Source organism: Triturus cristatus, chromosome 8 (assembly GCF_964204655.1).
Source record: "Triturus cristatus chromosome 8, aTriCri1.1, whole genome shotgun sequence".
NCBI lineage: Eukaryota > Metazoa > Chordata > Amphibia > Caudata > Salamandridae > Triturus > Triturus cristatus.
In genome coordinates this window covers 1,394,913,825-1,394,934,611 of record NC_140591.1, presented here as the reverse complement: position 1 = coordinate 1,394,934,611, position 20,787 = coordinate 1,394,913,825, and the positions used below count along the sequence as shown (strand labels likewise).

Here is a 20,787-nt window from a genome sequence, read left to right as displayed (position 1 = left end):
AGTCTCTGAATTTTTAACCAAACCAATAACTAGGACTAATAGGAAAACTCTCGGTCCATCCTGGTACAACGGCGCTTGCCGTAAGGCAAAAGCCGACCTTCTGGAATCAATCAAGGAAGGAAGGGATGCCGTGGATATTAGGGCCAGACGGAGTGTCTATAAGTCCTTGATCTTAAACGCTAAAAGTGAATGGGAACACGACAAATGGACTAAACTCACTAATTTCCTGGCCCGTGCAGACTCGCGCAAATTTTGGCGCTGTGTCAACACGGGTGCTGAGGAATTGCTACCTGCCTTAGAACCAAATATCTCAGCTAAGGTGTGGGAGGACCATTTCCAGTCTCTTTATAAACTACCAGCGGATGCTGAGGAAAGTTTTAGCTTCCCCCACTGCCCCATCGAGACCGGCGAACCATTCACATTAAAGGAGGTACGAGCCGCTTTGATCGGTCTCGCCACAGGAAAGGCACCTGGCTTAGATGGTCTTCCGGGTGATCTGTTCAAGCAGGAGCCAGACGTTTGGACCCCCTATTTCTTGACTCTTTACAATGCCATTCTAGCGGGCATGGCTATTACGGGTACTTGGCTGGGAGCAGAGATTGTCCCAATTTTTAAAAAGGGTTCGCCTCTGCTCCCAGCCAATTACAGACCCATTAGCCTAATAGATGTACCGCAGAAGATTTTTGGCAGGCTCATTCTAAATCGCCTCCAGGATTGGATCGATGAAACGGCGATTATGAGCCCCTACCAAGCGGGATTTCAACGTGGTATTTCCACCACCGACCAAATCTTCCGCTTAACTCTTTTATATTGGAAGACGGTGCTGATTGAGGGTGGCAGCCTCTACACAGTTTTTGTGGATCTTCGTGCCGCCTTCGATCTGGTGCCTAGAGATAAGTTATGGTCGGTGTTAATGAAGATGGGGGTCCCTGTGGATATTCTCTCAATCTTGAGAAGGCTCCACCAGGGGAACTACGCCAAAGTAAGGTGTGGACGGGATGGTACTTTGTCCGACGCTTTCCCTGTCGATAGGGGGGTCAGGCAAGGATGTGTCCTCGCACCGACCCTTTTTTGTCTTTTTGTCAATGGGGTCGTAGATCATCTTTGTACCCTGAATGACATTGATGCCCCCAAGTTGGATGGCAGCAGGGTTCCTGCAATCTTGTTTGCGGATGATACCCTGCTGCTATCCAAATCCCCTATGGGACTCCAACGGGTTTTGGATGGCTTCGTAGGTTTTTGTGAGGAACGTGGGTTGGAGATCAATGCTTCTAAAACGAAATTCATGATCTTCAACCCCCCCCCCCCGATTACACGTGCGTGCCCTAGTATTGGGTCCTCTAGGTTGGAGAGGGTCTTTACCTTTGAATACCTGGGTATAGTTATTAACGAGCGCATGACTTGGGAATCCCACAAATTAAGGGCTAATATGAAACTGACTCAGTTGGTGGGAGGAATTGGCAGGCTGACAAAAGGCCTTACATATAGGCCCCTAGGCCCACGTATACAAATATACAAGGTCCAGGCTAGGGGGGCAATTATTTATGGTGCAGAAATTTGGGGACACACGTCTTCACAGAAGCTCCAGGTAACGGAGAATACTTTTCTTAGGCAGCTGACAGCGTTACCTGCTAGTACCCCTCTTTTGCCCCTTAGACTAGATTTGGGCTTAAGACCGATTTCAGTGGAGCTGGGCTTAAAACCCCTAACTTTATGGTGTAAGATATGGTCTTCCCCTGAACTTTCCAAATCCAGATCAGAGCTGCAAGAGATTCTGCGACTCCGCAACAATACACAAATACCTTGGCTAAGTTATATAAAGCATACTTGTGAGACATTGGATCGACCAGACTTATGGCATGACCCCGAGGCTGCATGCCTCAGGGTCCCACGTAAACTCATCATGAAGGCTTTTCGTGAGCATCATTTGCAAGATGCCATAAGGAATGCGAAGGAGGGCTCTCATACTGCCTACTTCCTGGCTTTTAAAGACTTTTACCACCTAGAGTCGACTTATAATGATATGGGTCCCACTCTCACAAGAAAGCTTTATATGCAATGGCGCTATAATACTCTCCCCCTGAGGGCATTTACCGCTCTTTGGCCACATTCAGAACATACGGCCTCATGCCCCTTTTGCAAGCAGACACAAGAGACTGACTTGCATGTCATATTTTTTTGCCCGGTATACAGAAGAGCAAGAAAGTATTGGCTTTGCCCACTACTTAGAAACATGGGATTTAATCAGTACTCCCCCGCTTTTAGATTACTTAAGTCTGACATTTCGCCCCCAATTGCATTTGCGGTTGCCAAATTTTTAACGTCCATGTGGTTTACACGATCAGGCCTTCTTAAAACCATTTCAAGTGATGTTTTATTGAGCTAATATCTTTATTACAACTGTGCAATGTTTTTATACTGTAAATGTGTCTTGTATTACGATGTATTCTTTTATGGTCTCAATGACCGAAATAAAGACATTTGATGATGATGATGATGATGATAATACCTTACTCTGTTTTTGTGGTCATGCGGGCGAGCAGTAAGGCTTTATCAAAGGGTAGTGTTAAGCATTTATTGTACACACTTGGTTGTATAAAAATATTATTTAGTTGTATTTAATTTTTTAGAGCCAAGCCAGGCATGGTACAGGTAAGTATAATAATACTTTGCAAAAATTATGCAGTGAAATACAATTTGAATGCAGTTCAATGCAGTTGGATTGGTTTACAGATAAGTCATTTGTTTATAAAACAGTTTGAATTACTTTTCAGTTACTTGCCAGATTACTTTTTAAATTACTTTTTCTACGCAGTGTGATATGCCTTGATATCACACTGGGACATTTCCTAGACAAAAGTTAAGTAAATCAGTTTTGGTACATATGCAGTTTTCTGAGGTTTCAACAAGGTTCACAAGAAAGCAGTCAATGCAGTCCTATGGGAGAAAACCAGGTTATCAGTTTAACGGTAAGTACATAGGTTTGGGAGTTGGTTTTCTGGGGTTAGAACCAGGGTTCCTCTAGGGTCAAGGATGCACTCTCAAAACCCCCTGAGCGGCACTACCCAACACATGAAGGCAAGCCCTCCAAGTGCACCCGGGGGCCTCTCAAAGGCACATCGACCTGCCCTGCCACAAGGGACAGTCTCCTGCCAAGCCTCAATTGAGTCGGGTCTCACAGTGGGGCGGGCCAGAGATATGCATTTCCCAGGGCATTTTTTCCCGACAAGTCTGCCCCAGTAATCCTGTGAGTCGCACAACTTTCACCATGTCACATGCTGGTCACACGGATACGGCTACTAATCTTTGCTCTTGCCCTGTGGAACACGGGCCCCAAACTGATACTTTATTATTATTTAGATATTTATAGAGCACACAGCTACCCCCAACTGAGGTGTCTCGGCGCTAAGGCAGTCTTGGCACCAACAAGGGACCTACTGCTCTCAGCACTGCAGGCTCACTTACACTGTCCCCCCCTCTCCAAACAGCCTCGAGACGTGGCCTGGTATTGCTGTGTTGAGCCCGGCCAACCCCAGTGCCCACACCTTGGAGCAGATTGTCTTGCTCAGTGGCGACCCTGCAGGCTAATTCTATCTCCAGTTATGCACTGGGTCCTCAGGATGACGTGCACACACCCATCCAGTGTGTAAGGACATTAGATGCCCCAGATGCAAGTCAAAATGTGTCCTTGGCCAGAGAGTTAAGCCCTATTAACCCTTTGTGCGTTGCACACCTGCCGGTAATTAACCAGGGCATTAGTCACCTCCTATAATTCATTAGATCACCAGCCAAAATGTAACTCATCCTCCTTTGGCAGCTGAATAGTTTTTAGAAGTATGATTCACTCGCTAGAGTCGACCGTATAACTGGAAGAGGGGGTGGGATAGCAGTAGTGCTTAGAGACACCTGGGTTTTCTCTAGTGAGGCTTCAGTCGGGCAAGAGGACGGGGAGGCTCTTGATTTTACCATTGTTATGTCACCACATTATACGTTGGGTGGCACGCTGGTTTATCGGCCCCCTGGCCCTTCAAGTGCTTTTCTGAAAAGCCTGGATGACGTCATTGTCCCTCGCACCCTCCGCTTTACAAATTTTCTCCTTGTGGGAGACTTTAACATCCATGTTGATTGCCCCAGGACTCCGGATGCCAGGGAACTAATGGATTTGCTTGATTTGGCGCAATTAACCCAGTGGTTAAAGTCTCCCTCTCATACAGGGGGGCATACGATCGACTTGGTATGTTTCAACTTTGCCTTGTCTATCAGGGACCCTATCCAGGTCACTTGGTCTGACCATTTTTTGGTCCACTTTTCCTGCTCTATGGGGATGCCTTCTACCCTCAGCGCTTTGACTCAAAGCAAACCTTCACCGAAGATTGAAATTTCGGCCCTTTCTACGGCCCTTTTACTGTCTCATCCGATGTTATCTCACGATTTGGAAGAGGCTGTAGACTGCTTTGCTACCTGGATTAGCCAGGGTGTTGACTGTTTCCCAACCTACTTCAAAAAGGCACATAGAGAGCTTTAATTGGGCTGCAAAAAATTAGAACGTCGTTGGCGTCTGGAGTACTCTCCATTAGCAAAAACTGACCTACGTAGAGCTCAGTGCGAATATTATGCAGCCATTAAGTTGCCGAAGAGTAGTTTTTATGCAGAACGGATTGCCAAAGCTAAAAACAATAGCAGAGCGATATTTTCAATTGTTAGAAGCTTTTTGACACCTTGTGCCGAACAAGAAGCTTCGCCTGCCTTATTGCAATGGTGCGAGGAGCTATCCTCCTTCTTTATTGAAAAGATACAATCTATCCAAGATAGTTTGGTGAAGAGTGTTCGGGGGCCGAGTGTCCCCTTCCTTCTGCCTCTCACTACTTTGTCCTCTGCGCCACCTTCATTCATCGGATTTTCTCCTATAGCTGGGTCAGATATATTGGCTATTCTTAAAACCCTTAAATCAGGCTCCCCGACAATCAATGTCCTGCCAGAGTTCTGGCGGGAGTTGCTGAGGTCGTCTATCCAATCAATCAATCACGAAATTTATAGAGCGCACTGCTCACTCGCGAGGGTCTCAAGGCGCTGGGATGGGGAGGGACCGCTACTGCTCGAAGAGCCAGGTCTTGAGGTGCTTCCTGAAGGAGAGATGGTCCTGGGTCAGTCGTAGGTGGGTGGGGAGGGTGTTCCACGTCTTGGCAACTAGGTAGGTGAAGGATCTTCCTTCGGTGGTGGTTCTGCGGATACGTGGAGCGGCGGCGAGGGCGAGGCTGGCAGAGCGTAGCTGGCGGGTAGTTGTGTAGAACGTGAGGCGGTTGTTGAGGTATTCGGGACCCATGTTGTGGAGAGCTTTGTGTGCGTGGATGAGGAGTCTGAACGTGATCCTCTTGCTGACGGGGAGCCAGTGCAGATCTCTCAGGTGGGCGGAGATGTGGCTGTGTCAGGGGATGTCCAGGACGAGTCGTGCGGATGCGTTCTGTATGCGCTGGAGTCTTTTCTGAAGTTTGGCAGTGGTCCCTGCGTAGAGAGCGTTCCCATAGTCCAGTCGGCTGGTGACGAGGGCCTGGGTGACCGTCTTCCTGGTTCCAGTGGGGATCCAGCGGAAGATCTTTCGGAGCATGCGGAGGGTGTTGAAGCAGGAAGAGGTGACGGCGTTGAATTGCCTGGTCATCGTGAGGGAGGAGTCAAGGATGAAACCCAGGTTGCGTGCGTGGTCCGTGGGATTGGGAGGGGGGTGCCCAGAACCGGGGGCCACCAGGAGTCGTCCCAGGCGGAGATGGATGGGCCGAGGATGAGGACTTCCGTCTTGTCTGAGTTCAGTTTCAGCCGGCTGAGCTTCATCCATTCTGCGACGTCTTTCATACCTCCCTGGAAGCTGGCCTTGGCGGTGGCGGGGTCGTTGGTGAGGGAGAGGATCGGTGGGTATCGTCGGCATAGGAGATGATGTTGAGGTTGTGCTTGCGTGCGATGGCTGCGAGGGGGCTCATGTAGACATTGAAGAGGGTGGGGCTATGCGAGGAGCCTTGGGGTACGCCGCAGATGATCTTGGTGGCTGCTGCGCAAAAGGGCAGGAGACGGACTCTTTGGGTTCTGTCGGAGAGGAAGGAGGTGATCCATTCCAGGGCCTTTCCTTGGATTCCGGCGTGGTGGAGGGGGGTCGTCAGGGTGCGGTGGCAGACCGTGTCGAAAGCAGCCGATAGGTCGAGGAGGATGAGGGCGGCAGTTTCCCTGTTGTCCAGCAGGGTCCTGATGTCGTCGGTGGCTGTGATGAGGGCGGTCTCGGTGCTGTGGTTCGCTCGGAATCTGGACTGCGATGGGTCGAGGGAGCCGTTCGTCTCGAGGAAGCCGGTCAGCTGCTTGTTGACGGTTTTCTCGATGACTTTTGCGGGGAAGGAGAGGAGCGAGATGGGGCGGAAGTTCTTGAGGTCAGTGGGGTCTGCGGTGGGTTTCTTCAGGAGGGCGTTGATCTCCGCGTGCTTCCAGCTCTCCGGGAAGGTGGCGGATGCGAAGGAGTTGTTAATGATGTCTCGGAGTTGGGGTGCTATGATGGAGTCCGCTTTGTTGAAGATGGTGGTTATCGTGTGGGTGGTGTCTTCCATGCTGACGGGGGTCCAGGTGCGGAGGGTGGTGGTGGGGGGCGCTGGTTTGGTGGTAGGGTCTGTGGTCTGAGCGCCGAAGCTGTCGTGTATATCGGCGATCTTGCGGTGGATGAACGTGGCGAGGGAGTTGCAGAGGTCTTGTGATGGCGTGATGTCGTTGTTGCTGGTGTTGGGGTTGGAGAGCTCTTTCACGATGCTGAAGAGTTCCTTGCTGTTGTGGGCGTTGTTGTCCAGCCGTTCTTTGAAGGATGACCTTTTGGTGGTGCGGATTAGCTGGTGGTGTTCGCGGATGACGTGCTTGAGGGATGTCATGTTTTCCGCTGATTGGTCGTGGCGCCAGGCTTTCTCGAGGGCACGGCAGGATTTCTTGGAGGCTTTGAGATCGTTGGTGAACCAAGAGGCTTTTTTGCTGTCAGGGTTGCTTGGGAGGTTCTTCAGTGGTGCGAGGGCATCGGCGCAGTCCGTGATCCACTGTGTGAAGTTGCGGGCTGCTTCGTTGGGGTCCGTAGTATTGGTGGGTGGGTTTTGGCTCAGGGAGGTGGTGAGCTGGTCGGTGGTGATCTTGCTCCAGCATCTTCGGGGGGCTTGTTGCGGGCGGTGGTGGGTCGTTGTTTTCCTGAAGTTGAAATGGACACAGCTGTGATCGGTCCAGTGAAGTTTGGTGGCGTGGTTGAAGGAGACGTGGTTGCTGGAGGAGAAGACGGGGTCGAGCGTGTGGCCGGCTCGGTGGGTGGTGGTGTTGACCAGTTGCTTGAGTCCGAGGTTGGCGAGGTTGTCTAGCAGGGAGGTGGTGTTGTTGTCCTTGTTGTTCTCCAGGTGGAAGTAAAAAAAATGAAATTAAATTTTGTACTTGTATAGCGCACGGCTGCCCCAGCGACGGGGCGTCCTGGCGCTTGTACTCATACCGCTGTGGAACCCTTCCTGGCTTTCCCTGTGAAATGTCCACTCCTGGGCACCCCCAAGGTGAAGCCAGGCATCCCCAGCGCTGTTGGGGCCGTTGTGGAGATTAAGCAAGCTATTGCCCAGAGTTGCAGAGTAGGATCCATGATTAGAGTAGGCACCGAGAATTGTCAGGTTCGAGGAAATTGAGCCCAAGACCCACCGAGGCGGGAATTGAACCCTGGTCCCGGGCCAGATCTCTGCATCAGGGTCTGCCACTCTAACCCTTGAGCCACACTTCTCCATTGAAGTTGAGGTCCCCTAGGAGGATGTAGTCGGAGGAGGCGAGAGCGAGCGGGCTGATGAAGTCTGCGATGGCTTCGCTGAAGTGGGTGCGTGGTCCCGGGGGTCTGTAGATGAGGGTACCTCTGAGGGTGGTCTTGGGGTCGGTGTGTATCTTGAAGTGAAGGTGCTCGGCGGTGGGGATGGCGTCGTTGTTGTCGGTCGTGATGCGGATGGTGTTTCTGTGGACAATGGCGATGCCCCCTCCGGCTTGGTTGACGCGGTCCCTCCGGATGATCTTGTAGCCGTCCGGGATGGCTATGGCGATGTCGGGGGCTGAGGAGGCGTTCATCCAGGTTTCCATGAGGAAGGCGACGTCCGGCGCTGTGGAGTCAAAGAGGTCCCAGAGTTCAGCGGCGTGTTTGTGGACGGAGCGGGTGTTGAGCAGGATGCATTCGAGGTGGTTGTGGTTGTCGCCGGTACTGGTGGGCGCGGTGCCGGACCGAGGGCAGGTGAACTTGCAGGCGCGGCAGGTGAAAGCTCCGTGGGTGCGTTTCGGGGTGGCTCGGTGGCAGGCTGGCTGTCGGCCGGTGTTGAGTGTGTGGAGGGTGGTGGCGTCGTATATCCGTCGGGTGGGGTGGCTTCGGCGGGGTCCAGGGGTTCTGGCGCTGGGCGCGGTCCAGGCGTGGACGGGCGTAGACGGGCTTGCCTTTGGCGCGCCTTCGGCGCGCAATCGGTGCGTACGCGCGGTCCCCACCATATATGGCGAAGTGGGAGGGAGGAGCAGCTGGGAGCGGGGCGGCGAATGGGGAGCAGGATCGGGAAGAGCAGGAAAAGGGAGCGGGGCCACAGGGGATCAGCGGCGGGGAGAGACAAGAGCGGGAAAACCAGTCACGGGGGTAGCGGCGAGGGGGCGAGCCTCGAGGACAGAGGCACAACACAATGCAGCAACAAAGCAATACAGAGTGGCCCAAGCAGAGAGGACACGGAGGCAGGGAGAGTCACAGGGTAGAAGGGCAGCAGGAGAGGCGGCGAGAGATGCGGCATCAGCAGTGACCAGAGCACACGGGAGCCGTGCGGTGAGTGGAGCGACCGGCCCTGCGAACAGGGTCAAGGGTCATCCAGAAGTAACCTCGATCATTAATCTATCTTTACATACGGCCAGGGTTCCCTTGATTTGGAAGCAGGTAAAGTTGCTGCCACTTTTAAAAAAAACATTGTTAGATTCGCTGAAACCTGCCAATTATCGCCCCATTTCTCTCCTTGCGGCTCGAAGGTCTGCGAAAAGGTGTTTTTTCGTTATCTCGACACCTTCATTGAAGCATCCGGTGCCCTTCATCTGGCGCAGTCCGGATTTAGGAAATCCTATAGCACCGAGACTGCACTAGTGGAAATGGCAGAGGCAATCAGGGAATGCCTGGACGCGGGCGGCCTTGATTTTGCTGGACCTCTCTGCCACCTTCGATACGGTGCCCCACCAACTCCTCCTCACCCGTCTCTCAAATATTGGTATTGCTGGCTCTGCCTTGGATTGGCTTAAATCTTTTCTGGAAGAACGCTCTCAGCAGGTCTGGTTACTACCTTTCTCTTCGGCCGCCAGGAAAGTGTCCACGGGTGTCCCTCAGGGTTCTACCCTGAGCCCTTTGCTTTTCAACATCTATCTGACCCCCCTAATTTTTCTGGCAGAGGAGCTGGGGGCTAAAATAATTGCCTATGCCGATGATACCCAGCTCTTATTCACCTGGAAGGACTCCGACTTGTCGACAACTTCGGTTCAGAACTGTCTCTCGTCTGTATTTCAGTGGCTTGCTTGTGCCCAACTGAAGTGCAACGAGGATAAGTCGAAGGTCCTTCTGTATGGCTCATTTCCACCCGGCTTCAGAGAAATCATGTGGCCGCCAGACTTTCCTCGACCTAATTCAGAGGGCGTTTCTGCAAAGAATTTGGGGATCTGGTTTGGTGAAGACCTTCGGTGCAAATTGAGAAACTCACCGGAATCTGCTTCATTACTCTCAAGTCACTCAGAAGGTTCTTCCCCCTACTTCCCAGGCCTGCCAAAGAAATGGTCGCCCGTGCACTTATCCTTTCTTGCATTGATTATGCCAATGCGCTGTACATTGGTATCCCGGGATATTTGCTGAGAAAACTGCAGACCATATAAAATGCAGCGGCCAGACTTCTGTTTAACATCTCTGGAAGATCTAGCGTAAGACAGCACTTACGGGACCTGCATTGGCTTCCGGTGGCCCAAAGAGTGCAATTTAAAGCTCTCACGTTGGCCCACAGAGCCCTGCATGGTCTGGGGCCATTGTATATTAGGAAGCGGTTTGTCTTCTATGTCCCCAGCAGATCTTTGCGCTCAGCCGCCCAACGTCGGATGATTATCCTCCGATTTCGCAGGTCACGGTTGGGAGGCCAGTCCTTCTCTGTTAAAGCGGCTATGACTTGGAATTGTCTCCCAGTGGAATTGTGGCATATTGAGGATTCTAGACTTTTCAAGAAACAACTTAAAACTTTTCTCTTCAACTAACTGATTCATATTTTCCACTCTATTGGGCTTTGGTAACTGCACGCGCCAGGACAATCTAGAGTATTTGAGCGTGGTATAAAACTCCCTATAACATAACATAACTTGCGGCCCCGTCACTCTTGCTTTTCATGGTTTTATGTTATCCCTTCAATAAAAGAACTTGGTGTATGTTTTTCCCTAAAGGAAAAGGTCGCGGTTCCCACAATAGACAGCGGCACCAAAACATTGGCCTTGCAGCTGCTGCCAATAGCTGAGAGAATTAGATCGCCTTTCAGAGTCGAATACACGTTTTTCAAGTCGCCAACAGCTACTCTAAAAAGTTCCCCGAAATCGCCATTAAAACGTGGATTTCAAAATCTTTGAAGAGTGGAAAACTGGAGGATCGTTCTGGAACTCTCCTCTTCCACCCACCATGACCAGCAGGGAAGAAACACCCGGTGGAAGCGACAGACAGCCATCCTGCTGCTCTTCTTGCACTATCTCGGCTGCTCTGAGCCGCCTTACACAGACGTCCAACCGCCTCTGTGCCCTGTGAGAGAAGCCAGGAGCCGTGGGTGAAAGCAACTTCCGGTCAAGCGAGTGAGCGGAGCTGCCCCCGTAGTGTGCTGGGTAAGTGGACGCTGTGACAGGCAATGCCGTAGGGTAACTGTTTGGGTGGGGGAGGGGCTGGATTGCGACCTTGTGCCTTGTAGGTAGTTTGGTCAAACCAGCCTTTGGGCCGCTGTGACGTCAGCCGGGGGAGGGTGAGAATGCGCAACAAGCTAGGTACCAACTGTCACATTTATGCGTGAGGCGTTCTGAACACTCGCCACTTCAAGCAGACTGGCAGCTTGTATAGTGCATACGTACGAGTTACTTACCTTCGGTAACGATGTATCTGGTAGAGACTATTCTAGCCGCAGATTCCTTCACGTAGAATTATCCCCAGGCGTGAGACTGGATCCGGAAACCTTTTTGCCACAGCATCCCTGCGCGCCGGAGTGACGTCACGCGACTCCGCCCAGGCGTCGTCCGCGTTCGTGACGTCAGCGAGGTCACATAAGACCCGCCCCGGCACGCCTACGTCAGTTTTCTTTGGAGAACTTTTCCGCACCACAATGCGGAACCACCAGATAAAAAACTGTGGAAGCATGGGAACAGTGTGCTATGAGCAGAAAAATTGGAAAGAAAGAAACGGTGACTAACAACACCACCAAAGTAGTGCCAACACCGCAGAACCCAAGGGCAGGAAAAGAAGAATGAAGAAGAACAAGCAGAAACCTGCGCTGTCACTCTGCCAACATATAGACAGCCTCCTATCCCTGTGCCCCGAATGCAAAGAACATGCGTAAAGTCATGGCACAAGCAGTAAACCCACCCACCCCATCCTGAGCATGGAATGGACCCAGTCCCAAGACAGACAGGGACAACAAACTTCCAAGCCACCCCAACCTAGAGGGCAACCACCCAAAAGGGCAAGACATGGCAAGAGGACCCTCAATCAGAGGATAGCAATGGAAGGAGGGGAGGGAGGACAGGGATAGAAAGCAATCCCCCCCAAACCTGGAGTAGCCAGAACAGCAGAGCACCGGAACCCCATCCTCCAAAGAACCAAAGGAGAAATGAACCGCCCCCAGACAGAGTCACCCGTCAAGAACATGGAAGGCACTCACAGGAGACACAGCCCCCCACCAGGAGGCGAGTACCAAAGACCAACCCAAGGGTCCTCACAGAATAGGAGAGGAAGGGCAGGCCATGAAGGAATCTGCGGCTAGAATCGTCTCTACCAGATACATAGTTACCGAAGGTAAGTATCTCGTACATCTGATAGAGACTACTAGCCACAGATTCCTTCACGTAGAATAGATACCCTAGCAATACCGACGGGGAAGGAGGGTCTGCGAAAGGACCCCACCAGCCAATGCAGAACAGAAGGCCCCATAGGGGACCAGATCTGTGGACCATGTAGAACCTCGCCCCTGCCAGGACAAGGGAACCCCCCACCAGCAAAACCCCACCGACCCCAAGGGGATGTAGGAGGGAAAGAAGGCTGAAGAGGCTCGTGCCCTCACAGTAGAGGAACCAAGGGTAAGGACGGAGAGGCCAAAGCACCCCACTTGCCCACAAGGCCACATAGCTACCGCCCAATGCCAAAGCAGGAAAGGCAGAAGAAGAAGGTCGATGAGTCGCTCCAGAATATTCTCAGGGAATACTCTGTCCCGAAGCCAAGCATGGCGACAGAGAGCGACTGAGGAAGCCATGGCCCAGCCCAGCACCTCTGAGATGTCCAGAGCAGAGAATAAACGCCGCAAGCTCCCGGCCATCCAATGCGTGATGCCGTAAGTCCACTGGATCAGACTCCTGGGACGCCGCAGATCCCAGAGACTCAGCCGAGTCCCACAAACAGGAGGAGGCCCTAGCCAGCACACACAAGATGTTAAGGTCGAAGCAAACATGCTACGCCCCCAAGAGTCCAGCCAGCGGGCCGCTCGGGACGGCAGAGTCAACAGTGGCGGCAGGGAGGGAAAAGCAGTCTGCAAAAGGGGACTGGTGGCTGAGGGGTGAAGGGAAAGACACGCCGGGACACACGGTGCCGGTAGATGCCGTCGCAGAAGATGCTGAGGCACCGTGTCCCCTGAGGCAGGACGCCTCCAAGCCCCCGTCAAGGAAGAAAGGAGCGAACCTTCAAAGGGAAGGAAGATTTCCCTCCCACCAGAGCCCTGGTGGAGAGCCTCCAATAGATGGTCTGCCGGAAAGTGAGCCACCGGGTCACCCATGCGCAGGATGCCCATAGCCTTGGACACCGCGTGAGCAAAGGCCGCCCTCGCATGGCCCCGCTGTGGAGAAAGCAGCTCCTCCGTGGGCGACGGCTGCAAACTAAGGCGGCCGTCCCCGAGGTCAAGCGGGACGGGCAAGGGCCAGACCTGGAAGTTAAAAGGAGCCGAAGAATGAGGGACCTGCCGCTCTTCCGACTAAGACATCTGCCTCAGGAAGAGCGGGGAGCCGCCCTTCGATGCCGGTGAAAAAGCCACCACACGATGACCAGTCTCCGGGGAGGACGACACCAATATACAGCCTGCCTCTGGAGAAGAAAGAGCGTCCGAAGACGAATCCACGGTACGACCCCTGTGCGGAGCCGTAAAGTCCGCTGCTTGAGGTAGGACGTCAGCACCAGCCTGCGTCACCGGACAAGGTACCTCCAAGTCACCCCGCACCGGAGACCAGAGCGGAGACCGGAGTAGAGCTGGAGCCGCACCGGTCTCGGAGTGGTGTCGGAATGACGCCGACCCGACACCCGCCGAGGCAGCCACCTGCGTGGGGGAACAAGACGGACCTGGGGAGTGGCACGAAGCCCTCCTCCGAATGAGGCGAAGATCGATCGGTAACCCATGTGGCGGCACCAGGGACGATTCGCCCTCCGACGAGGCAGCTGCCTGTGGGGAGGGCCGAGAAGGGCCCGGAGAGGGACGAGGGGTCTTCCCTCAGCCTCGACCTAGAGCGGGACGAGGAGGGTGCACCGACCCCTGTGGCTTCGCACGGTCCAGCGGCTGCCGGCGCCGTAGCGGCATCACCTCGGCTTCAGACAGGACCACCTTGTCAAAGGACCGAGAGGGACTCTGGGATGTGACTCGAGCCCCGACGACCTCCTGCGATACCACAGGGACCCCTGCAGGAGTTTACGGCGAGGCAGAGACGCCGTGGCCTGAAGGAGATGCCCCAGAGGAGCTGCACCCAAACAGTACCACATCCTCCAAGCCTGGATCCGAACCAGTCGGTGCTGGGGCCGGAGCCACCGGCGGCGCCGCAGAGGGCCCTGCGCAGGGCAAGGGATCCCCCGACGCCCCAGGAGGGGAAGAAGGAGGAGACGCCAGCGAGGCCTGCAAAGCCGCCGTGTAAGTCTCCATTTTGACTCTCGACGCCCCAACACCGGGAAACGGTGGATAGGACGACACGCGGGGCCGCATCACACGCGGAGAGTCCACGCCCCCGGTAGGCCGGAAACCAGCCTCCGGGGACAAACTGCGACACTTACCCACCAGGGAGCGACGCTCACGTGACATCAGAGAAGGGCAAGGATGACGACCACGGCCGTATCTGAAGCCGTCCAACGAAGCAGACCGAGGGGAGGACGTCAACCTAGAGAGACACGCCGAGAGAAGTTTCATCCGGCGCTCCCGCCGCGACTTCGGCTTCAACTTTTGGCACGCCGTACAATCTGTGGTGCCGTGATGCCCCCCCCAAACACCACATACAAATGAGGTGAGGGTCCGTCGCTGACATAAGACGCCCACAAGACGTGCAAGATTTAAAGCCTGAAGGCATTCGCACACTGTTCCACCAAAGAAATGGAAGAAAAAGGGGGCCCCAACAGGTCTGTAGCAAGGATCGGATCTGCGTTGCATGTGGAAAAGGAAAAAACCAACATAGGGGTGCTGGGGCAGGTCTTATGTGACCTCGCTGACGTCACGTATGCAGACGACGCTTGGCGGAGTCGCGTGATGTCGCCCCACCCCCCGGCACGCAGGGATGCTGTGGCGAAAAAGTTTCTGGATCCAGTCTCACGCCTGGGGATAATTCTACGTGAAGGAATCTGCGGCTAGTAGTCTCTATCAGATTGAGAATGTAGTCACCTCCAGGTGTTTGGGTTGGTTCAGGGAGAAGATGGGGTGCCAATGACAGCGTACAATTGAGAGGTCTGGAGTTGATGCTATGGCAATGCGAGACTGCTGCCTCCCTATTTATTCACTTGCTTTCACAAAGTAGCAAACTACTGATTTAGATGCGAACGATAATAGAAATCTTCCGATTTCTGGGGGAAGTGTTAAATCTAAATGCAACTCCACAAATGCATATGTCTCAGATAGAAGGAGGGAAAGTCTTTACGCAAAAGAGGATTTTGCATACTACTGTGAGAGGAGACTTTGATACTACTAAAGACACCGCTGGGAATATTACTACGTCACATCTTTACTTATAACTGTAGTAGAAGCAAAGATGGACACTGACAAAAGTCAATTCTAAACAAGTAACAAGCGGCAGTGAAAGCGATTTTGCGATCGCTATTATAAAAAAAAAAAAAGACGCCGCGAGTGGTGCGCGCGCGCCACAGCGAACATGGGGTTTCAATTATTGCGCCCGTGTCTGGGCACGATAATTGAAACCACATGGCCTTTGGTGCGCGTAATAGACACCAATAGGCCATGGGTGGAGCAATGCGTCTGCCTTTGGCCTATTGCGTGCCGACTTTGGGAAAAACACGCACGCAAAGGCCAATCGCGGAAGCCAAAAGGAAACGCACACGCATGAGCGTGTGCGATTCCAGGCTCCGTTTTAAAACCCCGGACAAAAGGACGCTCGCTAGGCGCAAGACCTAAAAAGGCCATAAAAATGTCAAAATTCCAATAAGGGGAACTAGAGATATGAATTTTCAAAGGTTTAAGGAAAAATAGCACCAAAAAGCCCAAAGCACCAATGGTCATCAGTGGTCGCAAAAGACTGGAACCTAGACAAGATTTCAGGCTGACCGTAGTGGAGCAGAGGTAGAATATGACATCTAGGTGTGAACTAGTCAGAGGTTTTAACTTTGGACTTAGCCTTTTCTCTAGAAGTCAAAATCCTTTAGCGGGAAAGGCAGCATGATATATCTGAGGAAGTTAACATGAAGTCGGATATGTGTTGCATGTGGTCCCACTGAAGTAGTTGGTTTTGGCTGGAAAAGCTCAAATCAGGAGAAATTCAAATTTCAAGCCCAGGGAAGTCCTTTCACTAGTTGGAAACTTTTGGGCCATTCGCCCAGTCAACGGTTTTACCTTTGGATTTAGTCTCTTTTTTGGAGCTCAGACTCATTCAATGGGGCAAGGCTGTAGCTGTATCTATTATTGAGTTTCTTCAGGCCGGATACCATCTCATCAAGTGCCAGATGAATTGGATTTGCTGCTGTAGAGAAACGCAAGAGCACGAGGAACTTATTTTCTTAGCTTAGGAAGGCCGTGCGTTGTACAGATAGGTTGGTGTTGCTTGTCCTGCTGGTCTGGAAGTCAAAAATGCTCCAAACCCTAGGCGTTTAGAGGTGGAAGGAGAAGTCCAGTTAGACACAACCAAGGGTCCCAGGACATCAGGAAAGCACTGGGGGTTAAGACTCACTCCAGCAGAGGCCACCAGAAAAGTCAAAGTCAGGCCCAGTTGTTACTGATCAGCTAGTCACTTTAGGAAAAAGGCCTCTTTCAGCTTTTTATTGCCACGCAGGTGGTCAGCCTACTGACCCTTGAAGTCCACTTCTTTCTCCTAGGTAAGTTCAGTCCTTCAGGGCTCCTCTTAGGTGGAAGACAACAGTTCCAGCCTTTTTCTTCTGCAGGTACAGAAGGTATTCTGAAGAGAGTGCCTGAGGATGACAAATGTATCCCTGGTGCTAGCTAGTAGGTTGGGATGACTCCTGTCTCCTCCATAACTAATGGGGTAAAAGGTCTCGGGGTAACTTCTAACTTTTGAAGCAGTTCTTTTTTGCCCTACTGCAAACAGTGCCCCTCACTCTCACAATCCAAGATGGAGAACCCCGTTTCCCATTTTGCAGAGCCTGGGGCCTACCCAGAGATGTGACCAGTATATTAAGCAGTCCCCTCCTCTGTGGTCACTTCAATGGTCACTTCAAACCAGTTCTGTAGGTAGCTGTGTCTGCTGGGTTTGGTACCTGCCCGACTAGTAGGACAAAAGCTGGAGCCTTTCCAGGTTTCACCTAACATTTACTTGTGACAGAGCAGTCTGCTTTGAAGTATATCAAGTTCTTGGGGTACTCCTTAACTGGTCCTGCCAGAGGAAGAGAAAATACCTCTCCACGCTAAGTGATTGCCTCTGCTCTTGGAGTCGTTTTCATACCTCATCAGAGCTAATCACTCACTGGGCTACTACAGGAGAGCTAATACAAATTAGCCCTAGGCACTCCAGACAGAGAAAAGGTAACTTTCTAAAATGTACTTTTTCTTAATATTTATAAAAAAAAATCTGAGTTCACCACTGAGTTGGGATTTAAATAAATATTAAAATGAGTTCTTAATCATATTTTTAGCTGTCCCAATCCAGAGATGGCAACATTAATATTTAATCCCGCTTCCCTCATTGTTTTCTATGTGCCAGCCAGAGCCTTCTTATAGTGAAAATAGTTTTGGATGCTAGTCGCTGTAAGGGCATGTTAACTTTAAATATCTGCATGCCCTACTTTTAAATAACTTGCACACTTCCTTGCGGGTTGCAAGGCTTACATAGGAGTCACTGATTAATATTTAAAAGGAACTTTTCCTCTTGTCAAAAGGGTTTATTTTAACAGGCTGGGCTTCAGGTTTTAAACTGCAGCAGTGAGGCTACAATGATAGACCTGAAGCCATGTTTTGATTTCTCATACTAGTGAATAGCGCAATAATTGCCGCAGTCCACAGGTGTCATTTAACTTTTCATGCCATAGGTATATTTCTGTACCTTATACTATGGCCTTATGGAAAAATTAAATAAGCCAATCAGGAATTAGCCTGTTGCTATGTTTTAAGGGCCAATGCACATACCCTGGGGCACTGGACAGCAGTGCCTACGTGTGCAGAGTTTAAAACCAGCAAAACATGGGCGGTGGCTATGCAAAACGGAACATTTTTCCTATGGAGTAGTTTAGCGCTAGGAGAATATTCATGAGGAGAGACATCTCTGGGAAGATGTATTTGTCAGAAAAGCGAAACAAAAACTCCATGGTCCATGGAGCTAAGGGTTTTTTTTCAGGTCAAGAGGCCAGGGCACTATTACCACAGAAATAGGCATATTTGGGGGGAAGAAAAGACAGCTAAACAAAAGCATTGCGTCGGTCAGTTTTCAAAATAAAGGAACAAGCCAACAGCGAGACTTGAAACCTAGCATGTCATGCATTATATACAAGACGCAGATAACAAAGAGGAACTGGGAGATTAATGAAGACTGTATGTTATGGGAGATATTTGACAATTTAAAGACATAAAAAATAGTGCAGCTGGGAATGTAGCAAGCAGAATTGACTTATGTATGGGAAGATACACGGAATATAAATTAACAATGTTACTGAGGTGCTATTTTTCCATATATTGTTTATTTTCTAGACAAACAGTGTAAACACGATTCATCATGTACAAGTGTCCTGGTACTAATGTGCGTGAGTGTCCAAAGGGCCTACTTAACTATATGAAAATATTGTAATGGTTGAACTGTTACAGCACTTCTTAAAAACAAACCTGTATTTTGCCTTCCAGGAAGCTGTGGATTTCCTTCCGTGATGTTGGTGTACCTGAACCCTGATCTTGACGAGAAGAAGAATTTTTTTAACATCTGGTACAACGTATGGCAACTCTGCTACGTGCCACACTTTGAGCTGAAACTAAAGACTGTGTGTTAAATAAAGATTATAGCAAAAGTCTTACAGCGTGAGTTTGCACTGGCACTATGAGGTACTTATATCAGTCTTGCTGAACGTGTATGTGGAGCTAACATGGAATGTTGTACACTAGGATGGGAAAGGAAAATGTTTCATGAGGTTATGATGCACTTTTTATGTGAACTTTAGTAAAACATTTCCTTTTCTTTGCCTGATTAAAGAGTGTTTATGCTATAAGATACACATTATAATCACTATCTTGGTAAGCATGGATGTGTCATTGAGTACAAACCCAACTCGGTAAACCTTAACATGTGTCTAAGAGGCTGTTTATGGTGGCATTTTTCTCCATCCTAGAAAAACAAAAATTGATTGGTGTAATCCTTGAATTAATTTCAGCCACTGATAATTACTTCGGCCACATTCCAGTCAATCTTCTTTTTGATCACAATGCCAATCATTCACAGACGAGCCACTTGCAAATCAGAACTTTTCCTGTTCTGGTTGGAACAGTCCAGCCCGAACTGACAGGCTTGGTCCCCTACAGAAGGGAATTCAAACAACCCTAAACTCATGTTGGCATTTTTGGGTCTCATTCGTGATGTGCAGCTGGAGTTCAAAGGCACAAGAGAATGGAGTAGGCTGACTTTGGCCTCATGCGTATATTGCATTTGAAAGGGGATACAAAAGGATCAGCTGTGGCACACCACAGCTAGGTTTGTAGGGATGGGAGTTTCATTTATTATTACAATAAGGGAGAATTAACTTACATGACCTAACTTATTTGATAACTTATCTCTGCAGCTCCATGTTTCCAGTGACACTAATGCTATAAGAAGCCAAAATCTGTTATCCATAAAGTCTAACAGGGGCCACCTAAATCTGTATAAGTTTATAAGTTCTACTTAAACATATTTAAGGCCTCTGCAATCAAGAATGTCCTACTTGTTAATGCACTCAATCATGGTCATAGATTTATGCTTATTGAATTTGTGTAGGAAGCAATGGACAAAAAATTGATGAAACCAATTCTGAGTTTTGCGTCCCTGAATGGAGATAAATTAAAAAAGTGTATTAATACTGTTCTGACGGAGGCTACTTACACCATCTAGATGTCTGGAAAGGTTTGGTGGTCGAGATGCCCAGGGAGAGAAAACAGAAGGCTTTGCTCAACTGGATATATTCTTAAACAGAGCTTCACTTCAGACTTTGTAGACGTATTGATATGATTATCCTTGGAGTAGACATCAAACACATGCATAGGGAGCTACCATGTGTCCACCAGGTAGAGCTAAAAAAAATAAGTTGGGAGAGTGATAGATTGTCCAACGTGAAAAGGAGTCAAAAGGCTGCCTTGTCCTCACTATCACTATATTTGGAAAAAAGGTGATGTAAGATATCTGCACTGAGACAGCTTGGAGTTTACTCATATGTCGCACAGAAGTTACCATGACCAGGGATATAGTCTTAAGAGTCAGTAGTCAACAGCTGTGCAGTGGTTCAACAGTAGTGCATGAGGATCATGAGGACCAACTTGAAATCCTACTGTGGCATTACAAAGGTTTGGGGGGTGGGACATGTCAAACCTTTTGTAAACCTGATCACCGCAGGTGACTTGAACAAGGACGGTTGCTCCGGCAATGCAAAATGGACAGAAGAGCCGGCAAATAACCATTAATGGTGTCCACTGCAAGTTGTTGCTGGGCCAGGATAAAAAAAAAAAAGCCATCCGACAGTTTGGCCTGCAACAGGTCCATATTGCGGGTCCACACCAGGCCACCCAGAGTAGACCAACTTTGTAGAGGGACACTAGACAGCAAAGATGAAATCTTGAATTTGGGGAGAAACCTCAAAGAGTCAACTGCCACTGCTCAATCTCCAACAAAAGGGAGCGCAGAGGAGTAAGATGTGACTTCGGCACGTTGATAGTGAACTCTAATTATGTCAGAAGGTTCGCTGTCATCTGGAAATGGTCTATGACTAACTGCAGCAAGACATCGTTCAACAGCCAGTTGTCAAGGTAGGAGAAAAACTGTAATCCCCAACCTACAAAAGTGTACTATGATCACCGCCATCACTTTCCTGATCAGCAGAGGGGCACTGTCGAGGCTGAATGGGAACATGGCAAATGGAAACCGCTCTGGCTCACT

At 50.4% G+C, this 20,787-nt stretch overlaps 1 long non-coding RNA gene across 1 annotated transcript in view; it reads left to right on the top strand.

Moving 5' to 3' along the window:
• The window catches only part of LOC146805813 (uncharacterized), a 95,715-nt gene extending 76,957 nt beyond the window's left edge, over positions 1-18,758 (top strand). The window contains exon 3 of the long non-coding RNA XR_014967515.1: positions 18,516-18,758. This is a non-coding gene — a long non-coding RNA (uncharacterized LOC146805813). The remainder of the gene's footprint in view (positions 1-18,515) is intronic.
• The last annotated feature ends 2,029 nt before the right edge of the window (positions 18,759-20,787 follow it).